Below are 27,242 nucleotides of genomic sequence, written 5' to 3'. Positions count from 1 at the left end.
ATTAAAGACATCATTTGGGTGGGGGCCTGCGTAGAAGAGGAGCATTGCAATCTTCGAATCATCCGAGACATTCTGTTTTTCGGTGGCACGGATGTACAGGTCAAATCGCTGCCTGTAGAGCTTCCAGTTGGTGCCTAGGTTCCCCGTGACTTGCATCGGCTGCGGTTTGCCGGTGTGGTCCATGTCCAGAATGGCAGGTTGGTAGGCAGGTATCGATCCACTCCTGTACCATGTGGTGTTGGGTGTTCTAACACACAGAAGAGCCAACACAGTTGCATATGGTACAACGCTTGTTTATTTAAACTCACTATTTACAACTTGGTCTTTGCACTCTGCACGTGGGGGGCTCCCTGCTTGTGGTGTTTCAACAGCTCTTTCATGCTTCCTTCTCCCCAGACCTACTGACCTCCAGGTGTCGTGCTCGTGCTTTTTATGTGGTTGGTGTTCTTGTCTGTGATTGGTTGTGGTGTTGTGTACTCTGATTTGCCTGTTAGTGTGTCCATCATGATGTGTGTGTTTGAATATCATGACAATGAGTTAGTACCGGGACTTCTGGGGACATTGATGTGATGAGCAGATGCACATCAGGTGGCTCTCCTCCAGAACATAACCAAATAGGCACTTTTAGGCAAAATTAGCATGACAATTCGGTAGCATCTCGCCCTCAATTGAGAAAGGGAAGGAACAGAGCCAGCATGCCAGCAAATGGGAGCCCGAGAGGCCAAAAAGACGGCGGGAATGGAGGAAAAGGCCACGACAACAGGCAGGCTAGCCGGCAGACCCACGAGGCCCGGGTGCTCCGACCACCCCAGAGAGAGGGAGATCAACGAACGAGCATCAGCCTCCTCCCCCACCCACCCCAGCTGGAGATGGATGGAAGACATTCCTTATGAAGGAACTGGCTGCGATGTGAGAGGCAATAAAGCTGGAAATCCAAGTGGCGGTCAAGGTGGCTGGAACTGAGGCATTGGTCGGCATGCAAACGGCGATCAATGGACTGGGAAAGAAAGTGGAGGTGCAGGGAAAACGATCCAGGAACTGGAGAAAGTGTTGACAGACCAGAGCAACAGGATTGTTGCTCTAGAGGCGGAAATGAAAATGTTGGTGGGGACCCAGGGGGGCTTGAAGGGGAAAGTTGAAGCCCAGGAGAAGTGTTCTCGGCGCCAGAACATCCGGATCGTGGGCCTGCCAGAGGGAATCGAACGCAGGGACCCGACGGGCTATGTGGCCTAAATGGTGGGCAACCTAGTTGGGAGGGACGGCTTCCCCAATGCCCCCTCCCCCCCTCCCTCCACCCCCGAAGGTTGACAGGGCGCACAGCTCGCTCCAGCCAAAGCCCAAGGGGGACAACCAAGGGCAATAATCGCAAAACTGCATCGGTATCAGGATCGTGAGAGGATACTGAGGTGGGCAAGGCAGACATCGGTGAGCATCTGGGAAGGACATAGAATCCGGTCTATCAGGGCATTGGGGCAGACCTGGCAAAACGCAGGGCCGAATCCAACAAAGCGAAATAGGCCCTGTACAGGAACAGAATAAAATTGGGAATGCTGTTCCCAGCCAGGCTCTGGGTCACATTCGAGAATAAGTAACAGTACTTGATGCACTAAGCATCAAGAACCACAAAGACATGTGAGACTTTAACCAAGGCTTTAATACACTACATAGGAAGCTTACCCGACACAGACGACCCCAGACAAAATGGGTCAGGTCTCAGAAGCTGGGTCTTATACCTAACTCCCGGGGGAGTGGCCAAGGCGGAGCTCTCCGTGGCCAGGTCAGGTTACATACAGGTGACCGAACCTCTACAGAGCTACAGTACAATACACAGTACAATACACAGGATTACAGGGCCACGTTACACACAACTATTATATAACTATGTACAATGCTAGGGAAGTACAGTGGTGTATCACCACAGTACTTCAACACCTTGACAGAGGTGGGCGAGTTTGTTCGAACGGCCTGGACAGGGGGCAGGCAAGACAATGCTGAAGGTGAACCAGAGGAGGGAAAGAACGAACTATGATGGACGTACACTATCTTTGAGCTGGACTGTACTGCCTCACTTTGATCAGAAAGATCAGATCACAGGGAAGGACGAGGGCAGTGGCATGCAAGTGAGGGTGAGGCATAGGCAGAGGGAGTGGACAGACAGCGGGCATGACTCAAGGGTAGGACCAGCCCTGGGATGGGGGCCACCACACTAGCAGGGAAAGCTAGCGCAGGACGTAAGATAGCAAGGGGAGCCATAGCGCACCTCCCGGCAAGGAGGTAGCGCTTGGCAGTGAGGCGGGGGACACAGGGACAGGGAGGGGGATTGCAAAGGGGGGATGGGGAGGGGGTGACACAGGGGGGGGGGATAGTAGGGAGGTGGGGGAGAATAAACACAAAGGGGACATGAAGAGAAGAAAGGGAAGGGTCTCGGGTTGGTTTCAGCAGGTAAAGAGCTACAAGATGGCACCGTAAGCGACTAGGGGCTTTTCCCAGTAACTTCATTTGAAGCCTACTTGTGACAATAAGCGATTTTCATTTTCATTTTCATTTCATTTCAAATTTCTATTTTTGAGTGCGCCATCTCCGAGCTCCCCCTCTTCCAAGTGTCGAACACGGTCCGGGTATCCCCCGTGGCCACCTCATCATTCCGTCCATACCACCGGAGTAGCACTTCGTGAGCCTTTTCATTGAGCCCATCTTTGCTCCTGCGAAAAAAATCTACAAGTAGTTCATACTGGTCTTTATCTGTCTCACCTTCCATGTCACTACTTTCTGCATCATCTTCGAAACCTTCAAACATATATTCGTAGTAGTCATCATTGGATTCAGCATCCTCTGCAATGATTTCTCTTGTAAAATACAACTTTGCACATGGAATTGTGTGTTCACGCCGTATGGTGCCAAGTTCAAAGTCAGCCTTGAGTTTGGCCGCTGAACTTTGACTCAACACTCCAATTGTGGAAATCCAGGAGGACTGAAGAAATTAAAGAAAGATTCATTCGGTACAGTATTTGTAACTGTTCTGTGAGCGCTTCGAAGTGAGTGAGGTAGAGAAAGAGAATCGAGATTTAAAAGAGCAGTTAGCAGCAAGGGACAGAGAGGTGGATGATGCCAAGCGGGCACATCAGTCTTGTCTCACGCATTTGAACAGTTTTCAGACGCAATATGATAAGGCCTACCAGGACACGCAACGTGCGGTCTTGGTAAGACAAGAAACAGAACAGCAAGTTGAGAAATTGCAGAAACAGTGCAATGATTTAAAAGCAGCCCTACGAGCACTTCATACTTCCACGACGGAACAAAGGCAGAGCTCCGTAGACCACGCAAAGCGCCGGAAGCAAATTGCAGAATTGCAATCTCTGCTGTCCATGCAAAATGGATTTCAGAGTACATTCGGACCCCAATTAGATCAAGAAAACGGCCCCGATTGGCAGGAATTGAGCGAGACTGCCCATAGATACGTACATGGGACATGTACGCAGGAAAAACCCCAGAAAAGGAAAGCGCCCCAACTCCCAGCCGAACAGGCAGAACACACCCCCATGAATCCTGTGACCACACACTTCAGGGCCGCAGGAGAAGCAGATTTCCTTTACACCCCCCCGTTAACCGTGACCCAATTACGGGACGCGTGTGGAAAAATTACACCGTTCCATCCCACATCCGACCCCCACCGATTTTTCGCGAAAGTCAAACAACAGGCTACATTGTACGGCCTGGATGAAAAGGAGCAAGTGAAGCTCACAGTTTTAAGCCTCGACCCTTCAATCGTAGCAGCCCTTCCCGACCCACAGAATGTAGGAGGAGGCACACTCCAAGAGATGCACACAGCGATCCTTGATGCGATCGGCTTTAACAGAGGAGGCCCCGTAGAAGGCCTAAATAAATGTAGGCAAAAGAATTCAGAGCACCCCACAGCGTTTGCTGGACGTTTGTGGATTCACTTTACCACAGTTTTTGGAGAGTTAGCCCGCGCCAATTTGTCCCCAGACAAAATGGCCAAATGGACCCGAATTCTAGTCTCCCATGCCACAGACGCAGGACGAAAAGCTTGCACAAATTATGACCCCTCAGATGAGGCCCACAATGAAAAATGGGTTTTGAAGAGATTGTCCCGCGCTTGGGAGCAATCAATTGCAGGCAAAACCGCATTTATAACACCCGATGAAGAGCAGGCAGAAATGAACCCAGTTAAAGCACACCAGAACCCCGCAAGGGTAAATGAGGGCAGGAACAGCCAACCCCAGCCAAAACCTCAAGAATGTTATAATTGGACAGCTTGGACACTTTGCACGAGAGTGCAACGCACCCCAGAAGCAGCAGAGAAGCCAACAGACAGGCACCCTAAACAAGAATAGGGCAAAGCCGATCCAAAGCGTTAGCGCCCGTTCACAGAGTACAGACATGAACGGCACCGACTGACGGTATTCGGGCTCCCCAACTTGGGTCTGCGACACCCTTTGGGACAAATTGGGTAGACCGGTAGTAGCAGGCAAACTCCGGGGACAACCCGTAGGATTTCTTTGGGACACAGGAGGGTCCCGCACCACACTCAATTCCTCCACAATGTTTCAGTGAGACACGTGGCCCACAACAGACACCATTACACTCAGCGGCTTTACAGGCCATTTATAACAGGGACACATCACAGCCCCTATAGCAATACAAATAGGGAACATCGCAACCAAGCACCCCGTAGCTTTAGTTGATCTGCCCCAGACAGCAGAACATATCCTTGGGATCGATTTCATGAGCTCCCATAACCTTTCTTTCGACCCAGTTAACAAGTGCGTTTGGAAAATGGCAAAGTCAACACGAGCCCCCACCACGCTCAAAGCAGGAGAATATGTAAATAGGATTAGCTCAGTAGGAGACTTCTGGTTCGACCCTCGAGCCATTAGTGCAGACAAACAGGTTAGGGCAGTCCTGCAGGAACACAAAGCAGCATTTGCACAGCACAAGCACGACTGTGGCAATTTGACTGGCTTTGAGAACATTACAGGTCCCGACCCTAAACCCCAGAAGCAGTACGGATTTCCCCAGGAAGCAGAGAGAGAAATCTCCAAAGTAATAGAGAATTTGTTGGATCAAGGCTTACTCAGATCACTTAGGCTCGCAGGCAGCAGAGCTGGCAGCAATTGCATATATTGTAGACCACCCAGACTCATTCCCGACCCCAGCAGACATCTACTCAGACAGCTTGTATGTCTGTAATAGTTTGACAGAGTTCCTACCACTCTGGGAAACAAGAGGATTTGTTTCCGCGGATGGTAAACCCTTACCCTCAGCCCCATTACTCCGCCATATCTTAGAGACAGCGAAGGACAGGAAATATGAAATAATTAAGGTTCGCAGTCATCACCGTTCTCCCCCCCCTGGTAACGTTAAAGCAGACGCCCTAGCGAAGGCTGGCTCCAGGCATGGTTATTTTTGGAACCCCCCCGAAAGCACCCCAGTACACACAGTTCAGGTCTCACAGACCAACATTCAGGATTTAGCGAAGGCCCAGAAAGAGGACGAGAAACTCAGGGGAGTTTTAAAGGGAACCTTCCCAGCCCCATATGACAAGTTTAGAAATGCAATCACGACACACGACGGTGTGATTTTAAAGGATGGCATTTATATAGTTCCCAGCCAGGACAGGAACCAGATCATTTGCCAATTCCATGACAATCATGGACACCAAGGAATTGAACCCACCCCAGCCCACCTCAGATCGCTCTGCTGGTGGCCTGATTTAAAAATTGATGTCGCACACTACGTAGAGAATTGCTTAATCTGTGTCCAGAACAATCCGGACAGATGTGCGAAAAAGGCTCAACTTAGTCATACCCGCCCCGTTAATGGACCCTGGACAAATCTCCAGATTGATTATATAGGACCCCTACCCCCATGCAGAAGTGGTTACAAGTATGTGTTGGTGGTCATAGGCACCTTCACAAAATGGGTGGAAGCATTTCCGTCAAGAAGTAATACGGCCAAGACAACAGCTAAAATATTAACACACCACATCTTTACTAGATGGGGCCTCCCACACAGTATAGAGACCAATCAAGGCTCCCATTTCACCGGACGTGTAATGAAAAACGTCCTCACGATTTTAGGCATTAGACAAAAGTTCCATATCACATACCACCCCCAGTCAAGTGGTATTGTAGAACGAATGAATAGGACATTGAAAGCCACCCTCAGGAAAATGGTACAGCAAAATAATAGCACCTGGGATTCAGTTCTCCCATTTGCTCTGATGTTTTTAAGAAACACGGTATCCACGTCCACAGGATACACCCCCCACACCCTCATGACCGGACGCACCATGAAAGGCACTGAGTATTTATTAGGACTGGATTTGGCCAGCCCAGCAGTTACAGCCCTCACACATGGAAATGCGGTTAAACAACTGGTACAGAACATAAAGACAGCCCAACTCGCCACAGCAGTGAGACTTGGAACCAGGAAGAAACAGAGCAAGGCTTGTTTCGACAAAACAGTACACGCCACTGAGTTTACAGTAGGGCAACAAGTTATGCTTTCCCTTTACAACCCCAGTTCATTCCTTTCCCCAAAATTCTCCGGACCGTACTCCATTTCGGACAAAGTCAGCCCCTCAGTATACAAAATAACCTATCCCAATGGTAAGTCTGCGTGGTTTCATATAAACCAGCTCAAAACTTATGGCTCACAGAATAACCACACACACCACATCCTGCTCGCAGCAGCAGGTGATCACGCCCCCCCGACAGATGACGTATTCCTACCCTTCCCCAACCACTCCAGCCCGTCCTCAGACACGACTTCAACTCCGCCCCAAGAGGCACGACTCCGCCTCTCCCTTCCTTCAACCAGCAGTGACAGTGATAGCGATCATGACAACGATAGCCACAGCACACCATGTAACGACTATACCCCTGTACCAGGCCCCACTCCCAGCAAATGTGAGCATGATTCTACTGACCCATTTGAGATCACTTATATCAAAGCCGCTGACCCAGACACACCGCCCGACGATTACGGATTGAAGCATAGTAGCTCCAACCTCGACACACGATTCTGGAACTGAGACAATCCGTTCAAGCTCATCCGGAATGATGAGATGGACGCCAATTCGCCCCAAGCAGCTTTAGCACGGTTACTACAGACAAGAGTTTGGCAGCCGGGGGAAGATGATGACTTAGAGTCTGACTCCCACCAAATGAATCCCTTTGCGACTCTGTTCGCTATTGAGCAGTGAGGTGTCCAGATGATGGAGAAAAAAGGAACCGCTGGAGAGATACGGTGTCCTTTCTGATGGAACCTGCACCATGTTTGTTGAATGTTTGTTCGTTATTGTTATCATTAAGTGTTGTTCGTAAACTCGAAAGTTTCACGGCCCCACATCACCACTCCTTTAACGCCCCCAGCTGTTAATGGAACAAGTTTGTCCCAGACAATAGTTCAGAGGAACTAGTTTGTCACCAGAACCTTGTTAAAGGTACAAGTTTGTCCCCAGACAATAGTTCAGAGGAACTAGTCTGCCGATAGAACACGATTCATAGTTGCTCTCCTAATTCGAGAGGCAGCCCCCCACGACGACCACATTCTTACCCGTTCTTGCCGGTTGCTCAGGCAGTGGAGAAACGGCATTGGTCCCCACCCTGCCTGAGGACCCCCCTCTGGTCAGCTATGCTCGGGTAGAGCACATACGGCATTGATCACCGTCCTACCCGGGGATTCCACCCATTTCTTACCCGCCGCGGCCTATTTTGGCTTGTTACGTTCGAAATTCTTTTGTTTGGTTTTGGCAATCCTTAGTTTGCTTCCCTGTGCTATTTACTCCTCAAGCACTGGGATGGTAAATCACACAGGCTGCGAGACGGCTCGCAGTACGGCAGTATTTTTCTTAGATGCTTAAAAAAAATGAAGGAGTCACAGATGGTGACCAATTATAAATTAAAATTGGCAATAAAGGACAGACAGACAGACATACGAGATCTTAAGCACGATAATAACAGAAATTATGCTTGTGTTCACAGAACTCCAGAAACCCAGGAACCCCAGAGGAAGACAAAGAAGAAGTCCGACAAAGATGAAGACATCCTTCGTGTTCACATGGATCTTAGCAGGATCCCTTCAGTTGCACGCGGACGCTACCCCCCTGACCCCTACCACATAAACCGTAAATGATTCACAACCCTGTATTACACAGAACCCCGAGATAACTAGCCCAGTGACAGCTAGCAATATCCTGACCTGGTGTGATAAGTTTATCACCTGGTTCTCACTCTCATATGTAGTCGAAGCACTCTTAGTGCTGGCGATACTTTGCAGTGTCGTGCAAACGTTTAGAGTCAGGAAATGGCGAAGGAGAGCATATCGCTCTCGCACCCCGGTATACAGGTTTAGGTCCCCCATTTTCAGATTTCACCAGACCCCCGAACCCATTGGGACGGATTAAAGAGCATCCATTTTCTTGATGTAATCTATGGAATAAAGAGATGTAAACCTCTGTGTCTGACTGCCAGGCCAGAGAAATTTGATGAAATTTGTGTGAACAGTTTAAGATGTATAGATTGTTTTTGGATTGTTTGTATTTTTGGACTGTTTGAATGAGGATAGCTTATTGAGAATAGATAGAGGTTCCAGTTTTTTTATTTTTCTGTAATGCATGTATTAATGTCATAGCGCCCCGTGGAATTTTATGATAATGAATGTATTTAAAATGGCTTAGGTAAAATTGTGTTGCATAGGATAGGACAGTGCAGAGCCTAAGTACGGGTGCCCAGGCTGGTCAGAGGATGAAGACGACAGAGTAATGTGATCCTTCACGCTTCGCTTTGAGGATCACAAGGAGGGTGTGTAGCCATCTGGGATGGCCACGTCCCGATTACAAAATGGACACTTGCAAAGAATGCAGGTAAAATTGGACAATGCTAAGAAACAAACAGGTGCAAGCTCTGTATGTTGATTAGAACCTTAAACTCGCAGACAGGACAGAAACTACCAAACAATCTACATACTAATGAGCCATCTCCGGGGACAAAAGGGAAACATTTAGATAGACAATGTTTAGGCAGACTCCCCGGCACCAGAAGAAGCTAAGACAAAGCAGACTAACAGTCACCAGGACACGCCCAGCGATCAGGGAACCACCGCTCTATTAGAGGAAAATCGATACAGATGATTGGGAAAGACCCAATTAGTTGAGGCCAAGTTCAAGGCCCGCCCAAAAGCGCGTGAAGCCTTTTTAGTATTTTGGCTGTCACCGAAGAGAGAGACCTGCCTAGCAGCTGCACCAGACCAAGTAAGTCCCAAGTCAATGCACGCTACGAGATGGATGCTCCTAGTTCCTACCCTGTAAACAGCTCAACCCAGCAGCCTCAGAACCGAGCAACGGCCATTGTTCCTCTGACTGAGTGGGCACCCGAAGCTAAGTATAGCCTTTAGTAACAGTGGTAGTTTAGTTTGTAGAGTTTATGAATGAGTAGATTTGACAGTGTGTAAATAAATGAGGCTTGCTTTTGAACTTACTAACTGGTGTATCGAGTCATTGATCAGTATTCAGTTCTGAACCTGGTGGCGGTGTCGAAAGATACCTGGCGACTCTTGAGCAAACGTGATTAAACAGAGCCAAATTAAGAGCCAACCAAAAGTTAGCAACAGTAGATGTTGGTAATGTTCCTTTTGTGTTGTATTTTGGGTAATTATACTGTTGTGCACTTTGGTGGGATGGAGACGAGCCTGTCTGGGTTTCGGTGGGTGGTGCTTTTGTTCTTTGTATTTTTTTGCTGACGGGTGTTTGTTTAGGGACTGCTGGATGAGGAAACTTGTTTACAGGAGTGGGGGAAGGGGAGCGAGGGAACAATGGGTGGGAGACTTCCTGGCGCCAGAGGAGGGGGTCACCAGGCTAGCTGAGTGAGCTAGCTCCCAGAAGCACAATGGGGGGGGGGGGTGTATATACTTAGTTTATTAGCTGGGTTGGGATTTAGAATAGTGTTGCTAGGGAGGGGAGGGGGGTAAGGGTTCTGCTGACGTGGGAGGGACTTCGATGGAAGGTCACTGAGGGGGTCGGGGGTGGGGTCCGGCCCACGGTGGGCCGGAGGAGGTGCAGTGCATGAGCTAGAGGCGGGCCCAAGAAGGGTGATGGCTGACCAGTTGGGGAGGGGGGGCACTTTGCCCCCAACTAGGCTGGTCACCTGAAATGTCCGGGGGCTAAATGGTCCAGTGAAGAGGGCTCGTGTGTTTGCACACCTGAGGAGTCTGAAGCCAGACGTGGTGATGCTGCAGGAGACACATATTAAAGTGGTGGATCAGGTCAGGTTGAGGAAAGGCTGGGTTAGACAGGTTTTCCACTTGGGGCTGGACTCAAAGACAAGGGGGGGGCTGCGATTTTGATCAATAAGCGGGTGGCGTTTGAGGCGGGGAGGATAGTCTCGGATGTGGGAGGTAGATTTATCATGGTTAGTGGCAAGCTGCAGGGGATGAAGGTAGTGCTGGTCAATGTATAAGTGCCAAATTGGGACGATGGGGATTTTATAAAGGGGGTGCTGGGGAAGATTCCGGACCTGGATTCACACAGGCTGATTATGGGTGGGGATTTCAACACGGTTATTGACCCAGGCCTGGACCGGTCATGTCCGAGAATGGGCAAGGTGCCACCAATGGCAAAGGAGCTGAAAGGGTTCATGGAGCAGATGGGGGGGGGGGGGGGTTTCCATAGAGATTTAGGCAGCTGAGAGCCAAGGAAATTTCTTTCTTCTCCCACGTTCACAAGGTATAGATTTCCCGGATAGATTTCTTTGTTGTGGGCAGGGCCCTGTTGGCGGGGGTGGTGGATACGCCGATTACGATCTCGGACCATGCTCCGCACTGGGTGGACCTGCAGGTCAGTGTGGATAGCAAGCAGCGCCCGCAATGGAGACTGGATGTGGGGCTATTGGTGGATGAAGCGGTGTGTGAGAGGTTGAGGAAATGCATGCTGAACTGCCTGCAGGTAAATGACACGGGGGAGGTCTCAGCAACGGTGGTCTGGGAAGCGCTGAAGACAGTGGTGAGAGGAGAGCTGACCTCGATCCGGGCTCACAGAGACAGGACGGATAGGGCAGAAACGGACCGACTGGTAAAAGAGATCCTACGAGTGGATAGGAGATATGCGGAGGCTCCAGAGGCAGGGCTATTGAGGGAACGCCGGAGGCTACAGGCGGAATTTAGTTTGTCAACTACAGGTTGGGCAGTGGAGCAGCTCAGGAAGGTGAAGGGAGCGGTTTACGAGCACGGGGAAAAGACCAGTGGAATGCTTGCACAGCAGCTCAGAAAGAGGGAGGCAGCTAGGGAAATAGGGAAAGTGGTTGTCGGGGATGGGAACTTAGTTGGGGACTTGGAGAGGGTGAGCAAGACCTTTCGGGACTTTTATAGTAGGTTGTATAGATCGGAACCCCCTGGGGGGGCCGGAGGGGATGCGGCACTTCTTGGATGGGTTGACTTTCCCGAAGGTGAACGGGGAGCTGGTAGAAGGGCTGGGGGCCCCGGTCGGGCTGGAGGAGATAGTGGAGAGCTTTAAGGCCATGCAGTCGGGGAAAGCCCCAGGGCCGGACGGGTACCCAGTCGAGTTTTATAAAAGGTTCTCTGGAATACTGGGGCTGGCACTGCTGAAAGTCTTTAACGAGGCCAAGGAAGGAGGAGTTTTACCTCAGACAATGCCACAGGCCATGATGTCGCTCATTTTGAAAAGGGACAAGGACCCGCAGCTGTGCGGTTCTTATAGGCCAATGTCCTTGTTAAACGTGGGTGCCAAACTCCTGGCCAAGATTCTGGCCTCTAGGATTGAGGATTGTGTACCGGAGGTTATAGGAGAAGACCAGACAGGGTTTGTTAAGGGCAGGCAGCTGGGGGCCAATGTAAGAAGGTTGCTCAATGTGATTATGATGCCCCCGGAAGGCAGGGAAGCTGAAGTGGTGGTTGCGATGGACGCGGAAAAAGCGTTCAACTGGGATCGAGTGGGATTACTTATGGGAGGTGTTGGAGCGGATCGGATTTGGGAAGGGCTTTGTTGACTGGGTTAGGCTAATGTACCTGGCGCCGGTAGCTAGTGTACGGACAAATAGGACGACGTCGGAATATTTCAGACTACATCGGGGGACGAGTCAGGGATGTCCCCTCTCCCCACTGCTGTTTGCGCTGGCGATAGAGCCACTGGCAATTTCTCTGAGGGCCTCAAGGGGATGGAAGGGGTTGGTTCGGGGGGATGGGGGGGGGGGGGGGGTGAGGTGCGGGGTGGAGCACAGGGTCTCGCTGTATGCGGATGACTTGCTGCTGTATGTCTCAGACCCAATGGAGGAGATGGGGGAAATTATGGGAATCCTAGGGGAATTTGGGCTGTTTTCGGGTTACAAGCTCAGTATGGGGAAGAGCGAGTTGTTTGTGGTTCAGGCGAGAGGTCAGGAGAGGAGACTCGGGGAACTACCGTTCAGAGTGATAGGGGACAGTTTTAGGTACTTGGGTATTCAGGTGGCGAGGGATTGGGACAGGCTACATAAATTGAACCTGGCCCGGTTGGTGGACTAGATGAAGGAGGATTTCCGGAGATGGGACGCACTCTCACTGTCTCTGGCGGGTTGGGTGCAGTCGTTGAAAATGACAGTCATCCCGAGGATTCTCTTTGTTTTCCAGTGCCTCCCCATCTTCATCCCGCGTTCCTTTTTTAAGCACATTAATAAGATTATTGTGGAATTTGTGTGGGGGGGGGTAAGCCCCCGCGGGTGAAGAGGGCAATGCTTGAGCGGAATCGGGGAGATGGTGGACTGGCGCTGCCGAATTTCAGTAATTATTACTGGGCGGCTAACATAGCCATGGTGAGGAGGTGGCTGGTGGGGGGGAGCCGGCGTGGGTGCACATGGAGGGGGCCGCGTGTAAGGGCACAAGTTTAGGGGCACTGGTGACGGGAACCCCTGCCGTTCCCACCGACGCGGTACTCCAGCAGTCCGGTGGTGGTGGCGACCCTGAGAGTCTGGGGGCAGTGGAGGAGACATGTGGGGGCAGAGGGGGCATCGGTGTGATCCCCAATCTGCGATAATCATAGGTTTGCCCCGGGGAGGATGGATGGGGGGTTCCATATTTAATGGAGAGCGGGTATAGAGAGGATGGGGGGCTTGATCTTGGAAGGTTGCTTTCCGAGCATGAGGGGGTTGGAGGAGAAGTTTGCGCTGGCTGGAGGGAATGATCTCCGATATTTACAGGTACGGGACTTTTTGTGGAGGCAGGTGCCAACCTTCCCACTCCTGCCGCTAAGGGGGATTCAGGATAGGGTGGTCTCTAGAGGATGGATAGGAGAGGGGGGCGTCTCGGACATATATAAAGAGCTTATGGGTTCGGAGGAGATGCAGATCAAAGAGCTGAAGCAAAAGTGGGAGGAGGAGCTGGGGGGGGGGAGAGATGGAGGAGGGTCTTTGGGCGGACGCGTTAGGAAGGGTCAATGCTACCGCAACATGTGCCAGGCTCAGCCTGATCCAATTGAAGGCCGTTCACCGGGCTCACATGACAGTGGCCTAGATGAGCAGATTCTTTCGGGTAGAGGACAAGTATGCGAAGTGTGCGGCGGGGGGGGGGCGGGGGGGCAGCTAACCATGTCCATATGTTCTGGGCATGTCCAAAACTGAGGGGATTTTGGCAGGGGTTTGCCGACACCATGCGCACGGTATTAAAAACAAGGGTGGCAATGAGTCCGGAGGTGGCGATTTTCAGGGTGTCGCAGGACCTGGGAATCCAGGAGGAGAAAGAGGCAGATGTTCTGGCCTTTGCTTCCCTGGTAGCCCGGAGGCATATATTGCTGGCGTGGAGGGGCTCAAAGCCCCCGAAATTGGAGACCTGGCTTTCAAACATGGCAGGCTTCCTCTGCCTGGAGAAAATTAAGTTCGCCATGAGAAGGTCTCTGTTCGGGTTCGCCCGGAGGTGGCAACCATTTGTCGACTTCCTCGCAGAGAACTAATCGTCAGCAGAGGGGGGGGGGGGGGGGGGGGGGCTGGGGGGGGGGGGGGGGGCTAGGTTAATGTAGCTTAGGGGGGTAAGTAATGGCAAGGCCTGCGGGAGAGGGTGGTGGAATTTGCACTATGAATATATTTCTCTTGTTATTTATATTGTTGATTTTGTTGCTGTTAAAACGCCAAAGAAAATACTTCAATGAAAAGTTATTTTAAAAAAAATAGAAACTGCAATCAAAGTTGCTGACCCCATGGACAGCCAGCCACTGACCAAGCTGGAAACAGAAGAAATCATCCCAATATTAGAAAAACTGACTCCGGAGGTACATGGTGACTCATTCCAGGTCTTTGAAACTATTGCTGTAGTCAATTCCCAGATCATTGAGAGCACTGAGGATGAATGAGAAGTCACCGATGATGCAGGCGATGACAGCAACTCTGATGTTGGAGAGTTTGACACCTCCAGGACTGAAACAGAGGAGATCCTTGAGGATACTGATAATGAATACGAACCATGATGTGAAGATGCCAGTGTTGGACTGGGAGTGGGCACAGTAAGAAGTATTACAACACCAGGCTAAAGTTCAACACCCCGATGAGAGGAAATTCTCATTCTACACACCGGTATCCAAATCAACTTCTTTGCAGTGGGGAAATCGATGTTTCCAGAAATAGTCAAAGTGGAATACTCCACGATAGTCATCTCGGTCCATGCTCCACACTACGTGGATGTGAGGTTGGAGACGGGCCGTGCCCAATGCCCCGCGTGGAGGTTGGACACAAACCTCTTAGCTGGAAAGGTCTTCTGCCAGAAAACATCACTGGCCATAGGCGAGTACATTCCGAACAACCAGACCTGGGAAGTCTCATCTTCCACGTTCTAGAAGGCACTTAAGGTGGTTAGAGGAGAGATTATAGCCTACAAGACACGTAGAGACAGGGAAGAGAGGGCAGCCAGGCAACAATTAATCAACTCCATTCTGGGGATTGACAGAAAATACTCCGAGGCCCTGGCGGAGAGAAAAAGCTACAAATGGACCTTACCCTACCATCTACCATGAAGGCAGTGCACCAATTGTGCCAGACACGGGGGACCTTTTATGAACACTGACTCATCAGGTGAGAAAGTAGGCAGCCTCGAGGGAAATAGCACAGGTGAAGGATAGGAGAGACGGACTGGTAGCCAAACCAAAAAAGGGCAACCAAGCATTTGAGGCCTTCTCTGGGGACTGTACACCTCTGAGTCCTCAACAGGGACTCGGGGATGAAACGGTTCCTCGATGGACTGGACATGACAGTCGTGCGGACAACTGACGGAGGGAGCTGGAAGCACCAATAGGATTGGGAGAGATCATGGGGTGCAGCAGCTCCATACAGATTGGGAAGGCTCCGGGCGTTGATGGGTTCCCGGCGGATATCTATACTAAATTCTCACCAACCTTGGCCCCGCACCTACAGGGGATGTTCGCAGATTCGCACAGGAGGGACATCCTGCTTCCAACGCTAACACAGGCCACAATATCAATGATAGCCAAGAAAGACAAAGTCTCGACGGAATGCAGATCACCCAGACCCATTTCGCTGCTCAACGTAGACATGAAAATACTCACGAAAGTCCTGGCCAAGAGACGAGAGAATTGCATACCAGAGGTGGTCGCAGAGGACCAAACGTCTTTGTCAAGGGTAGACAGCTAACTGCGAACATCAGGCGGCTGCTGAATGTGATAATGACCCTATCAGGGGAGAGAACACCAGAGGTGTTCGTCTCCCTGGATGCAGAAAAGGCCATCGACAGAGTCAAATGGAAGTACCTCCTCAAGGTACTGGAGCGATTTGGGCTAGGGACGGGGTTCACCCTGTGGGTGAACGTATGTATCAGCACCACCAGCTCTGAATACTTTCAGTTGCACAAAGGCACCAAGCAGGGATGCCCGCTGTCCCCGCTTCTGTTCGCCCTGGCAATTGAACCTCTGGCAATCACCCTGCGAGACGTAAGAGGCTGGAAGAGGAGGCAGAGCGCACAGCCTCACTCTATGCGGATGACCTGCTCCTCTACCTCTCAGACCCACAGAATGGCCTGAAAGTAATCATGAAGCTCCTGGAAGAGTTTGGGGCCTTCTCGGGCTAGAAACCAACCTGGGCAAGAGCGAGGCATTCCCAGTGAACACCAACGGGGAGGTACAGAGCTGCGGTGTCTACCATTCAAACTAGCCCAAAGCAAATTCTACTACCTGGAGATCTAGATAGCCCATGACTGGACAAGGATCTACAAGTACAGTCTGGTGTAGGGACCTGTACAGTCTGGTGTAGGAAGTTAAAAAGGACCTTCAGAGAAGGGATGCACTCCCGCTTTCCCTGGCGGGAAGGGTGCAGATGATCAAAATGAACATACTGCCAAGGTTCCTCTTCCTGTTCAGATCCATCCTGATCTACATCCCCAAGGCCTTTTGCTGCAAGGTAGACAAAATGATCATGGCAGTTGTGTGGGGAGGGGGAAGAACTCAAGAATCCCTGAGACTACACTGCTGAGGAGAAGAAACATGCGCAGCCTGGCCCTTCTGAACCTGCAATACTACCACTGGGCAGCCACAGCCGAGAGAGTGAGGGGATGGGTAAGGGAACCGACTACGAAATGGGTGAGACTAGAGGAGTCCTCCTGCAAGGAAACAACCCTCCAAAACTCGCCATGGCAACACTCCCACCCCACCTACCCCCCGGCAAAATACACACCCTGCCCAGTGGTGGTAGCCACATTGGGAATGTTGAGCCAAATGAGACAACATTTTGGTTTAACTGAGATATCCTCCATGGTCCCCATCTGCAGAAACCACAAATTCCCTCCAGCCATGCTTGACATCACCTTTAACAAGTGGAGACAGGATGCGTGGACACTAACATGGGGGACAGACTTGTAACCCTAGACGAGCTAACGGAAAGAATGGAACTATCAAACGTACAGGAGCTCCGTCTCCTACAAATAAAAATCCTTCTCCGCAAGGAGATGATGAGGTACCCTAGGGCCCCGAGAGCCACAATGCTGGAGGAACTGCTGGACACGGACCGTATGGAGAAGGGGAACTATGGGGACATTTACAGACGACTGCTAGAAAGGGCGAGAACACCACTTGACGGAGCAAGGCAGAAATGGGAGGACAAACTGGGGATGGAGGTAGGGTGAGGACTCTGGAGCGAAGCACTCAGTAGGTCCAAATCCACCTTCTCCTGCGCAAGGTTGAACCTGAAAGTGGCGCACAGAGCGCACCTGACCAGAACCCGAATGGGCAGGTTCTTCCCGGAGGTGGAGGACAAATATGAACGGTGCCAGGGAGGCCCGGCCAAGCACACCCACATTTTCTGGGCCTGCCCCAGACTTGTCGGGTTCTGGACAGCCTTCCCTGAGGCAATGTCCAAGGTTGTGGGGGTGAGGGTGGAGCTATGGCCGAGAGTGGCTGTCTTTGGGGTATCAGACCAGCAAAACTTCATATTAGGAAAAGGACAGACATTGTTTTTTTTTGCTTCCCTAATCACACTCCGGTGAATCCTCCTCGGCTGGCGGTCAGCAGTACCACCCACAGCTGCAGACTGGCTGGCAGACCTGTTGGAATTTCTCCATTTGGAGAAGATCAAATACACCACCCAAGGGTCGGGCGAGGGTTTCCACAAAGTATGATGGCTATTCATCAGCCTGTTCCAAGACCTTTTTGAAGCCAATAGTGATTGGGAAGAAAGCGGGGAGGGAGAAGCAATGAGGGTCGACAAGATCCCGTAAAATGGATAAGAACAAAGGGGGGGTGGGGGGGAGGCAAGGAATGATTCCAGGGAAGAACCAGGAAGGGACACCGAAAAAGAGCGAGGAGAGGGTTTCAGAGAGTCACCCCCTAACTGCCACCGGCGAAGCCACAGGGACAACAGCAACAGCCACAAGGCGAACAATAGAACACAACAATACAAAACCCAGGGCGAAAGAAGGAGCCAAGATGGAGCCCGACTACCAATGGGGAGAGAAGAGGAGGTGGGGAGAAGGGCGAGCAAGGAAATGGGACATGAAAAACTGTATATAGGAAACGTCTCATTCTGTAAATGTTATGTCCTCTTTGGTATATCTAATTGTTATTTTGTTAAAATTGGAAAATTCTAATAAAAATATTTATCAAAAAGTGAGAGTTAGTAGCCGAGGTTTGCATTTAAAAAATAAATTTAAAGTATCCAATTATCTTATTTTCCAATTATGGGGCAATTTAGCGTGGCCAATCCACCTACCCTGCATATCTTTGGGTTGTGGGGGTGAAACCCATGCAGGCATGGGGAGAATGTGCAAACAACATATATGGACAGTGATCAAGGGTCGGGATTGAATCCGGGTCCTTGGCACCGTGAGGCAGCAGTGCTAACAACTGTTCCACCGTGCCACCCTGGTGCCCCCTCCCACAGAGACCCCCTAACTTAAGGATGTGTGACTCTAAGTGCTGAAATCCCAATGTTTACAAACATCAACCACAGCAAAAAGAGGTAAGTGCATTCCAATCACTAAGTGCATTCCAAACACTCAAGCGTGTGATTACCACTCCTTGATGTGGTTGATAGTTCTAAACATTAGGGTTTCAGCACTTAGATTCACTGATAACCAAAGTCCATCAAAGGGTACCCTCCCCCCACAAAACAAATCCTGCTCACCCCACCCCCACCAGACCTCTCCAATAAACCCCCACCACCAGAGACCCCACCCCCACTTAAGAGGCCCAACCATAGACACTCATTATAGAGATCCCTGCCTGGAAGCTAGAGAGCATTCCTGACAGAATCAGTAAAAAAAATAACTTCTTCAAAACTCACCTGTTCAATACACCTGCTGACCCAGACAGAGAAAGTAACGCTGGCAAATTGCTAGAAAGCGAAAAAAAATCAGCTGTGTTTAAATCCCTCAGATCTTTGATCTGTAAGGCTTTCATTCACACCTGTGGGAATTGGTTTCACCAGGCTGTGAGTGACAGCTTCCACACAGCCAGCTGCCTGAATTATTAAATCTTATTTCCCTTCATACTTGATTGTATTCTCTGAAATTTAGATTCAGGACTAATTTGATGGAGGTTTTCAAGATACTGAGAGGAACTAATAGGATATTTCCGCTGCTTGTGGAGTCTCAGAGTTAAGGGCATATTATAAAAATTAGAGCGTGACAGTTCCGGAATGAACTTAAGGAGCCCTTCTGACATAAAGGGTGGTGGAAGTTCTGAACCATTCTGCAAATGGCTGAATCGATCCTAGATCAATTATTAATTTTAAATCTGAGATCTTTGATAATCAAAAATATGGGAAAAGTGGGTATATGGAGTTGGGAAATAGATCAACCATGATCTAATTGAATGGCAGAATAGGTTGGAATGACTAAATTAATTGCCTCACAATGATAGGGTCCCTGGTTCAATTCCGATCTTGGGTAACTGTGTGTGGAGTTTGTAATTTCTCCCCGTGTCTGCGTGGGTTTCCTCCAGGTGCTCTGGTTTCCTACAACAGTCCAAAGATGTGCGGGTTAGGTGAATTGGCCATGCTAAATTGCCCCTTAGTGTTACAGAGATAGGGCAGGGTGGACGGGGGAGTGGGCATGAGTAGGGTGCTCTTTTGGAGGGTCAGTGTAGATTCGATGTGCTAAATGGCCTCCTTCTGCACTGTAGGGATTCTATGATAAATTCTCTATGTATTTCAATACCAGAGGGGCTAAGCATTTTAATAAGCCAATCAAAAAGCAAGGTATGCAATCTTCTGGCATCATGGCTTGCTTCTGTAAATATGTGCCAACACTTTAGTATTTTCACACCATGGGTTATCGTGAAAAGCCGATTACTACATTTATTTTACACGTAGATTAAACTGGTTATCCCTGAACAATCAGTGAGTGAAAGCGTTTTGGGAAGTCATGTAAATCTGCAATAGTGAAATATGAGGCCATTTTACGCACTATTCCATTTTTCTTTCCTAAATAGAATCAGGTCACATGTAAAACTGTAACAGATTCACTACTGATCATTTTGCGCTTTTGGCCAAGACAAATTTCAATCCTTTTAGATATATTGAATTTAGCTCATTGAGTTCTTCTTCTACCTGACTCCAAAGACACACACAAACCCTGTCATAAAATGATCACGTGGTAGTGTAATATCTTTAATTCAGTCACAGCATTGGGCAAATAAAAGCCCTTGACAAGTGTAGCCTGTTTAACTTGGAAGTAATAACTGTTATGCACTAAGGAAACAGCCAACGGAATGTGGCAATAGCAATGCAACTCTGCACTTAGGATCCCAGAGGAGTCAAAGAGATAAGTGAAACGAAACGTTAATGCAGGGTGAAAAAAGTTTTCCCCCAAAATCAGCAAAAGTCTCATTAATAACAGCTAAAATACTCACTGAGCAATATAGCTGAGTACATACTGTTTTCTTTTGTTTTGCTTTTTTTTCCTGAAACCAACATTTTTATTGCAACTCCAGTAACCTATAAAGCGATACAACAATGACCTTGGGTATTAAAGGTCTTGCAGTCTGCTGTTAGTTTTGTATGAGGATGTGCAAGCCTCCTGATGCTCAGTTTAAGGAGGGTTTGCTGACCCTCAGAAAGATCTTTGTAAGGTTCACTGAAACCAGCTTGCGATCAAACAAAATCCATCTTGTTCAGCACAGATTTTGTTGCATGATTTGCTTTTATTCCACCAGTTTATCTATTTACTTATAGCTTGATGTAATTGACTACACCTTTAGCTGTTTATATTGATAAATCAGCTATTGTTACATTTGATTTCACTGCACAAAATGTTGTTCACTTAATATGTTTCCCGTATAAAAAGATATAATAGATTTTGAATAAAATACACTCTGAGTGGCATTAACCTTGATGTATCTTTGAATGGAGTTCATAGCACATTTCAGAGCAAAGTAATGCTGGGCTTAAAATAGTAGCAGAAATGTGTTAATGAAGTAACTAACATCATTAATGTAAACCATACATTGCCGGAATATTATAATAGCATTACTAATTAATCTCAATGCTATGTTATTTTGTTCAACTTTTATTATATCAATGTTAGGGTTATCATATAAATAAAGTATTCAGCTCAGCTGTTGCAGCATTCAAAGCAATGTTTGCCTTGTGCGTTTTTTTGATGTTACAGTATAAAAACAATGTTTGTGCGTTTGTGTTATTGAGCAGACCTACAGATATCAATAGATCTTCTGTAGGATTGAGCGATGATCTTATATTGTTGCCATCATTACGGTTCCAACACTTTAACAAATTCTCCTGCAATTGACCGCCATTTTGCAAAGCTGGAGACGTGGGCTCGTTCATAATTGTTGCATTTCTTTAATGTAATCAAAATGGTTTTGTTCTGCAAAGCCAACCAGCAGCGAGAAGTGGCACGGCGCTGGCTCAGTAATTTTCTGTAAGAATCCTGTTTTTAATTAGCACTCCAGAATTATGCGATAGTTGCACTTTCTAAGCAGCTGCAGAGCCCGCTGCCGCATTCCAAAATTTATGGAGGTCATCATTAAATTGAGCAGAGCAAGAGAAAATCGTTTCAGTGATGTTTTATTTAAACAGTGAAGTTATTCTTCAGAGATATCTTGCTCAAGTGTTGCTGACAAAACCCATTTTTCATTAGATCTGTGCGCAGATTTATTTTGCTCTTGTCTCTGTTCCGAGAAAATTACATCAAGGTCAAAAATAAGTTGACAGATCTTAGACATTGAAATAATATTGACTTTATGTGGGTGTTTATATTTATGTCTAGTGGGGTATATTTTCTCATTATGAATAATGAAAGCATTCAAAATAAGATGCATCTGCTGAGAACAACAGGCATGATTCAGCAGCAAGTTAAAGTCTGTTTTTGGGCTCGTTTGGTGGGCGTTTCTTGGTGGCTGCAGCGCCAATATTCACCCCACTATTCACTGGAACTTTGCCAGTTTATTGGGCTTTGGGGAGTTTCTCCTGACGAAGGCCACACTTAGGCAGCCGTCCTGCACTGGCGATCAGATCTCCCCAGCAGGATCAGCTCCACGCAGATCAGAGCGCCATTTTGGAAGGCTGTCCCAATCTACAGACCCCCACTTTCAGCCCTCCCCCTAGCTTTCAGAACTGCCCCCAACGTTTCCGGGGCCCTCAAGTCCTCACTCAGCCCTGCTATAATGGGCATGGAACCCCCCAGCCCTGACCACTGGCACTGCCATCCTGGCACCAGGGAACCATGGCACCTCCAGCCTGGCATCCTGGCACTGCCGGCTTTGATTCCCAGTCTGTGTTAAGTTAACAGATTGTCCACTGGTAAGAACATAGAACATACAGTGCAGAAGGAGGCCATTCGGCCCATCGAGTCTGCACCGACCCACTTGAACCCTCACCCACCCTATCCCGGTAAACCACTAACCCCTCCTAACCTTTTTTGGTCACTAAGGGCAATTTATCATGGCCAATCCACCTAATCTGCACATAAGAACATAAGAACATAAGAGCTAGGAACAGGAGTAGGCCATCTGGCCCCTCGAGCCTGCTCCGCCATTTAATGAGATCATGGCTGATCTTTGTGGACTCAGCTCCACTCTCCGGCCCATACACCATATCTCCGAATCCCTTTATTCTTTAGAAAGGTATCTATCTTTTTCTTTAAAATGTTTAAAGAAGGAGCCTCAACTGCTTCACTGGGCAAGGAATTCCAGAGATTCACAACCCTTTGGGTGAAGCGGTTCCTCCTACACTCCGTCCTAAATCTACTTCCCCTTATTTTGAGGCTATGCCCCCTAGTTCTGCTTTCCCCAACCAGTGGAAACAACCTGCCCGCATCTATCCTATCTATTCCCTTCATAATTTTATATGTTTCAATAAGATTCCCCCGCATCCTTCTAAACTCCAATGAGTACAGTCCCAGTCTACTCAACCTCTCGTCATAATCTAATCCCCTCAACTCTGGGATCAACCTAGTGAATCTCCTCGGCACTCCCTCCAGTGCCAATATGTCCTTTCTCAGGTAAGGAGACCAAAACTGAACACAATACTCCAGATGCGGCCTCACCAACACCCTATACAATTGCAGCGTAATCTCCCTAGTCTTAAACTCCATCCCTCGAGCAATGAAGGACAAAATTCCATTTGCCTTCTTAATCACCTGTTGCACCTGCACACCAACTTTTTGTGACTCGTGCACCAGCACGCCCAGGTCCCTCTGCACAGCAGCATGTTTTAACATCTTACCGTTTAAATAATAATCCATTCTGCTGTTATTCCTCCCAAAATAGATAGCCTCACACTTGGCAACATTGAATTCTATCTGCCAGACCCTAGCCCATTCACCTAACCTATCCAAATCCTTCTGCAGGCTTCCGGTATCCTCTGCACTTTTTGCTTTACCACTCATCTTAGTGTCGTCTGCAAACTTTGACACATTGCACTTGGTCCCCAACTCCAAATCGTCTATGTAAATTGTGAACAACTGCGGGCCCAACACTGATCCTTGAGGGACGCCACTAGTTACAGGTTGCCAACCAGAGAAACACCCATTTATCCCCACTCTCTGCTTTCTGTTAGTTAACCAATCCTCTACCCATGCTACCACTTTACCCTCAATGCCATGCATCTTTAGTTTATGCAGCAACCTTTTGTGTGGCACCTTGTCAAAAGCTTTCTGGAAATCCAGATATACCACATCCATTGGCTCCCCGTTATCTACTGCACTGGTAATGTCCTCAAAGAATTCTACCAAATTAGTCAGACACGACCTACCCTTTGTGAACCCATGCTGCGCCTGCCCAATGGGACAATTTCCCTCCAGGTGCCCCGTTATTTCCTCCTTAATGATAGATTCCAGCATTTTCCCTACAACCGAAGTTAAGCTTACTGGCCTATAATTACCCGCTTTCTGCCGACCCCCTTTTTTAAACAGTGGTGTCACGTTTGCTACTTTCCAATCATCTGGGACCACCCCAGAGTCTAGTGAATTTTGATAAATTATCACTAGTGCGTTTACAATTTCCCTAGCCATCTCTTTTAACACTCTGGGATGCATCCCATCAGGGCCAGGAGACTTGTCTACCTTTAGCCCCATTAGCTTGCCCAATACTGCCTCCTTAGTGATTACAATTATCTCAAGGTCCTCACCTATCATATCTTTATTTCCATCAGTCACTGGCATGTTATTTGTGTCTTCCACTGTGAAGACTGACCCAAAAAACCTGTTCAGCTCCTCAGCCATTTCCCCGTCTCCTATTATTAAATCTCCCTTCTCATCTTCCAAAGGACCAATATTTACCTTAGCCACTCTTTTTTGTCTTATATATTTGTAGAAGCTTTTACTATCTGCTTTTATGTTCTGAGCAAGTTTACTTTCATAGTCTACCTTACTCTTCTTTATAGCTTTTTTAGTAGCTTTCTGTTGTCCCCTAAAGACTTCCCAGTCCTCTAGTCTCCCACTAATTTTTGCCACTGTATATTTTTTCCTTCAATTTGATACTCTCCCTCACCTCCTTAGATATCCACGGTCGATTTTTCCCCTTTCTATCGTCTTTCTTTTTTGTCGGTATGAACCTTTTCTGAACACTGTGAAAGATCGCTCGGAAGGTTCTCCACTGTTCCTCAACTGCTTCACCATGAAGTCTTTGCTCCCAGTCTACCTTAGCTAGTTCTTCTCTCATCCCATTGTAATCGCCTTTGTTTAAGCACAAAACACTAGTGTTTGATTTTACCTTGTCATCCTCCAACTGTATTTTAAATTCCACCATATTGTGGTCGCTCCTTCCAAGAGTATCCCGAACTATGAGATCATTAATCAATCCTGCCTCATTACACAGGACCAGATCTAGGACCGCTTGTTCCCTTGTAGGTTCCATTACATACTGTTCCAGGAAATTATCCCGGGCACATTCTCTCAACTCCTCCTCAAGGCTGCCTTTACCAACCTGGTTCAACCAATCGATATGCAGATTAAAATCTCCCATGATAACCGCTGTACCATTTCTACATGCATCCGTTATTTCTTTGCTTATTGCCTGCCCTACCATCCTGTTACTATTTGGTGGCCTATAGACTACTCCTGTCAGTGACCTTTTCACCTTACTATTCCTGATTTCCACCCAAATTGATTCAACCTTGTCCTCCATAGCACCAATATCATCCCTTACTATTGCCCGGATGCCATCCTTAAACAACAAAGCTACACCACCGCCCTTACCGTCCATTCTATCCTTTCGTATCGTCTGATACCCTTGGATATTTAACTCCCAGTCATGACCATCTTTTAACCATGTTTCAGTAATGGCCACTAAATCATAGTCATTCACGATGATTTGCACATCTTTGGACTGTGGGAGGAAACCGGAGCACCCTGAGGAACCCCACGCAGACACAGGGAGAACGTGCAGACTCCGCACAGACAGTGACCCATGGGTAGTAGAAGTAGCTGGCGGAAACGGCCTTTGTTGCCCCGCCAGCTGCCGCGGAAATGACATCTTGGGGCGGCGCATGCGCGGGAGCGTCAGCGGCCGCTGACAGTTTCCCGCGCATGCACAGTGGGGAGAGTCTCTTCCGCCTCCGCCATGGTGGAGACCGTGGCGGAGGCGGAAGGGAAAGAGTGCCCCCACGGCACAGGCCCGCCCGCGGATCGGTGGGCCCCGATCACGGGCCAGGCCACCGTGGGGGCACCCCCCGGGGTCAGATCGCCCCGCGCCCCCCCCAGGACCCCGGAGCCCACCCAAGCCGCCTTGTCCCACCGTTCAAAAGGTGGTTTAATCCACCCCGGCGGGACAGGCAATATATCGGCAGGACTTCGGCCCATCCAGGCCGGAGAATCCAGCGGGGGTGCCCGCCAACCGGCTCGGCCCGATTCCCGCCCCCGCCGAATATCCGGTGCCGGAGACTTCGGCAACCGGCGGGGGCGGGATTCACGCTGGGGGGTCGGAGAATGACGCCCATGGTGTCAAATCGATACGATTTTGGCGTCGGAACCTATTCTGCGTCCAATTGCGTTTCGCGATTTTGGCGTCGTCAAACGGAGAATGCTGCCCGTGGTATTTCATACATGTGGTGCACTTTCACTTAATGGATCCTTTCTACTCACAAAAGCACAGTCTTGGTGAAATCTCTTCTATTTCTTGTAGGACCTTGCTTTGCTGCAATAATTTAAATTAATGAATGATGGTCATAGTAATCATTTACCTCTACAGTCTATTTTAGATGGATGTCAAAAATAGCATTATTTATAGATCCATTGGAGCAAACAACAAGAACCAAAGTGGAAGCTTGAAAATCAAGTCAACAAAGATTTATTTTATTGTAGCTCTTTAAAATAAACACCTTTACTCATCATAAGCAATATATTAATAATGCATCACCCTAATGTCATTTTAAATGAATCAGTAACTTTGTGATGTTGTAGAGAAAGTATACTCAGTAAAACAGAATGGGCTGAATTTTGCAAGGGGAGTTGTGACCCTGACGACAGGGTAAATAACTGGTTCTGACACTGCACCTGATAGCAGGGGGACCTGCTCAGCAATTTTATCACAGGCAGGCTCCTTAATGGTCGCCCTGAACCCCTGTCCAAATCAGGACAACGGACAGACTATGGATGCAACAAGCACATTTGGAGGACTGAAACCTCTGAAGCCTCAGCATTGCTACCATTTTATAAAATATAATTCTTTCATGAGGGTTTTGCCATTATTGACAATCACTTGCTTCCCATCCCTAATTGTCATTGAGAAGGTGACACTGAGCTGCCTTCTTGAACCATTGCATTCCATGTGATGTAGATACATTGTGGGTTTCAAAGATTCTGCAGAAGGAGGCGTGGCAAGTTGTTGCAGTGCATCTTGTATATGGTACACCTGGCAGCCCACTAGAAATTGATAATGGAGTGGATGTGTATTTAAGGTGGTGGATAGGTTGCCAATCAAGCAGGCTACATTGTCCTGGATGGTGTCAAGTTTTTTGAATGTTGTTGGGGCAGCACTCACGAGGCAAGTGGAGAGTAGTCCATCATATGGTGATATGCCTAAGGGCTGTATCATAGTTGGATGATGTGCGACCTCCAACCAGCAGGTGGCAGTACAGACACACCAAGCGGTCTCTAGACCAAGGTCATGTGTCCTGTGACTTGGATATAAAGGGAGACACATCTGGACATCTGGAGCAGAAGATTGAGAGGATAATAAGACATACATGTGAATGGTCAGTGCTAGGTGCAAGTTCCAAAGGAGTAGCTAGCAAACTCCATGATAACGTGCTCTGTAGCAGATTGCTATCTTACCACACGAGACT

The sequence above is a fragment of the Scyliorhinus torazame genome, chromosome 9 (genome assembly GCF_047496885.1).
Source record: "Scyliorhinus torazame isolate Kashiwa2021f chromosome 9, sScyTor2.1, whole genome shotgun sequence".
NCBI lineage: Eukaryota > Metazoa > Chordata > Chondrichthyes > Carcharhiniformes > Scyliorhinidae > Scyliorhinus > Scyliorhinus torazame.
Note: the sequence above shows the minus strand (reverse complement) of the source record.